This window comes from Phacochoerus africanus, chromosome 10 (assembly GCF_016906955.1).
Source record: "Phacochoerus africanus isolate WHEZ1 chromosome 10, ROS_Pafr_v1, whole genome shotgun sequence".
Taxonomy (NCBI): Eukaryota; Metazoa; Chordata; class Mammalia; order Artiodactyla; family Suidae; genus Phacochoerus; species Phacochoerus africanus.
Window position 1 is genome coordinate 75812500 of NC_062553.1, and position 3865 is coordinate 75816364.

Consider the following 3865-nt stretch of genomic DNA (forward strand, 5'->3'; position numbering starts at 1 on the left):
AGATCACCCAGGAGTTCCTGTTGTGGCTCAGTGGGTTAAGAACCCAACATAGTGTCCATGAGGATGCGGGTTCAGATCACTGGTCTCGCTCAGTGGGTTAGGATCTGGCATTGCTGTGGCTGTAGTGCAGGCTGGCGGCTGTAACTCTGATTTGACCCCTAGCCTGGGAACCTCCATATGCCACGGGTGTGGCTCTAAAAAAAAAGAAAAGAAAAGAAAGAAATGAGATCACCCAGTGTTGCAACTGGGAAACTATTGATTTGGTCATAAGGACCCATAAGGGTATTTAAGGCCAGGTTACAGCTTCAAAGTTCAGCATCAACTCTGTGTTTTGTCCTTCTGGAAAGAGTGGGAGGAATCGGAGGAAACGCACCCAGTGAGAGATCTGTCCTTGTAGGGGGGGGGTCCCTAAAGGGATCTCAGGAGCGATGTCACTCCCTAACACAGCAAAGAGATGCGCTGGATGTGGCCTGCCCTGACCTGGTGTTTACGGAGGATGCTGCAGACCCAAATGTCTGCCTCCTACGCCCCCAGTAAAGAGGCACAGCATGTCTCAGGTTAGTTCCAGAGACTGGTGTCAGGAAGCCTATCTGGGGATTGTAAAGTCAGAGCTTGGCCCTTTGGCAAACTTGGTTAGTGTTAGGAACTATTCTTTAGTTGCTGGGAGCAGTCACAATAAAAGGATTAGTATTCACTGAGTTTCTAGAGAGTCAATGATTGGAAGAATTTCACTCCAGTTCCTTGGGAACAGCTGCAAAATGGGAAGTGTGCTGTTCCCTCAAAGTCAGCTTGTCAGGTACAGTTCTAGAAAGCACAGGCCAACACACCTGGTGGTTAAAGGCCTACATACCAGGCACCGCTCTCCCTGAAAGGCTCAACAGGACGGCGGGTGTGATAAAGGACAGTGTTCCCAGCGGATGAGGTGTGAGGTGAGACCACATCTATCTTTGTGGCTCCCCGGGGCTCCCCAGGGAATGAAATCCCAGCCCAGGCTTCTGGCTCCCTTTCCAACTTTTTCGATGGTTCCCTTTAACATCCGGGATGACCAAAGAGCTTGCTTAAAATGTGAGTGGTGGTATGTGACCCATTTGAAAATTTAAGTTGACAAAAAAATACATAAACACAGGAATTCCCGTTGTGGCTCAGCGGTAATGAACCTGACTAGTATCCATGAGGATGTGGGTTCGATCCCGACCTTGCTCAGTGGGTTAAGGATTCGGCGTTGCTGTGGCTGTGGTGCAGGCAGGCAGCTGCAGCTCTGATGCAACCTCTAGCCTGGGAACTTCCCTATGCCACAAGTTTGGCCCTAAAAAAGCAAGCAAACAAAATGAAACAAAAATATGGGAATAGCAAGGGGTTATAAAGCAAATGAAATTGCAGTTCCATCGCTTTTGGTAGGGAGGCCTCTGGAGAAGCACAGTCTCCGGGCTCTGTTCCCGGGCTCTCTGTTCCTTAGCCATCGGCAGGGCTAACCTTTCAAAACTCCCATGTGTCAGTCTGTGCTGTGCCTGACACTCACCCAGCCCCAGATTTGCTTCCAGCTCCAGACCTTGCCTGGCAGGCTCTTGCTTCTGTAATTTACAGAATGTTTCAAAGTTCTCTACTTCGAAGCCTCTGCAGCAGCATCTAGAACCTCCATCAGAATGAATGAGATGGTTCATTCATCGGTTCATTCATGAAACGGATGACCCCATGCCAAATGCTATGGAGAGATGTGTTATCTTTTCAATCCTCATAACAGCCCTATAAGGTAGACAGTGTATTCCTCTCCTTTTCAGGTGAGGAAAGTAAGACTGAAGAGGTTGGATAACTTGCCCAAAGTCTCTAGCAGTCAGAAAACCAGGAGACTTGGAATTCCAGTTCAGTTCTGTTCAGCTCTGTTTGAGCTGTGTTCCAGTCTCGGTGCACCTATGGGATATTCTGCTTTTCACAAAATGTATTATGAAAATTATAAACAAGCACAAAAGTAGATGATGGATTCCCCAAATAACCATTACCATGAAAAAACAGTTGTCAAGACTTTCTTTAGCTTCATTTTCTGTCAGTTTCATCTCATCCAGGACCACTCATTCACTCCCATGTCAGGTCTCCACCAGACTAAACTAGCTCTTTAGTTGTTCCCTGAATATTGTTGCAGACGTGGATCACGGGTTCGATCCCTGGCCTCACTCAGTGGGTTAAGGATCTGGCATTGCCATGATGTGGCTCGGATCTGGCATGGCTATGGCTGTGGCGTACGCTGGTGGCTACAGCTCCCATTTGACCCCTAGCCTGGGAACCTCCATATGCCACGGGTGTGGCCCTAAAAAGACAAAAATAAATAAATAAATAAATAAATAAAAATAAAGTAACAGACTTAGAATACCTCCTGAGAAAATAAAAAAGTGTATTTTTCAAAGCACACTTTGGAACTAGTAGATTCCAGAAGAATATTTCATTTCAGGACCATCTACTAATTCTTTTTTTTTTTTGCCATGCCCTCAGCATGCAGAAGTTCCCAAACCAGAGACTGAACCTGAGCCACAGCAGTGACAACACCAAGTCCTTAACCTCTAGGCCACCAGGGAAACGCCTACTAGTTCTTGATGAACTCAACATGGATAAGCATGATCAACACTAAGCCAGGGTAGTTTCAAACTGTGTTTAATTTATGCTTATGAGTCCCTGTGAGGGAGATTTCTGCCCCGTTGAGAGTCATAGATCAGAAGCTGAAACACACCTTGACTATGTGGCCACACAGACAGATCAGAAAGGGTCCACAGCTACACAATGGCCGTGGTGGAGACTGGACATGAACAAGCTTGCTAATGTCCAGCCTGCTGTTCTTGCCACTACTCAGCATCCTCTCGCCATCATTAAATGTCAAAGGTAACCCAAAGAGGCATTCAGCAAACTTGGTTAGTTTTCAGAACTATCACTGAGTTGCTGCGTGCAGTCACAATAGAAGGATTGCTGTACACGGAGCATTTGCTGTGTGCTGCGCACTGTGCAAAAATCATTTACCAGTTACTGCCCTTAGTTCTCACAATGGTCCAGTGCAATGTTGAAATACAGTTTCCACAAAGTTTGTATCAAGCATTTCTAACTTTGATTATAAAAATGATAATCCAGACACTGTCATTTCTGATCTATAGTACTTTTAAAATATTTATGATTTTGCCACTGATGTTGAATTTGTGTTAAAGTAAGATTCCTCTGGTGGCTCACCTCAACAGTTTTTGAGGCAGCTTCTAGCCTTTCTATTCTTCTAAAGATTCTAAAGGAGATGTTACATCTGTATTTACATAGTTTTTTTTTTTTTTCCTTTTATTTAGGGCCTCACCCGAGACACATGGAGGTTCCCAAGCTAGGGGTCGAATAGGAGCTACAGCTGCCAGCCTACACCACAGCCACAGCAACGCAGGATCCGAGTCGCATCTACCACCTACACCACAGCTCATGGCAACGTCAGATCTTTAACCCACTGAGCGAGGCCAGGTATCGAACCCACAACCTCATGGTTCCTAGTCCCCCTTGTCTTCTAGCTGAGGAGGCTGAGGCTTGGTGTGATGGGGCACTTTGCCTAGTATGACACAAGAAAAGGGCAAAGGTGAGGCTGGAACCAGGAGTATCTGAATCAAAGCTCTTTCTTTCTTTGCTCTTTAGGGCCGTACCCACGGCATATGGAGGTGCCCAGGCTAGGGGCTGAATTGAAGCTGTAGCTGCTGGCCTACACCACAGCCACAGCCACAGCCACGTGGGATCTGAGCCACATCTGCAAGCTACACCACAACTCATGGCAACACCGGATCCCTGACCCACTGAGTGAGTCCACAGATCAAACCCACATCCTCATGGATGCTACTTGGGATTCATTTCCGCTGTG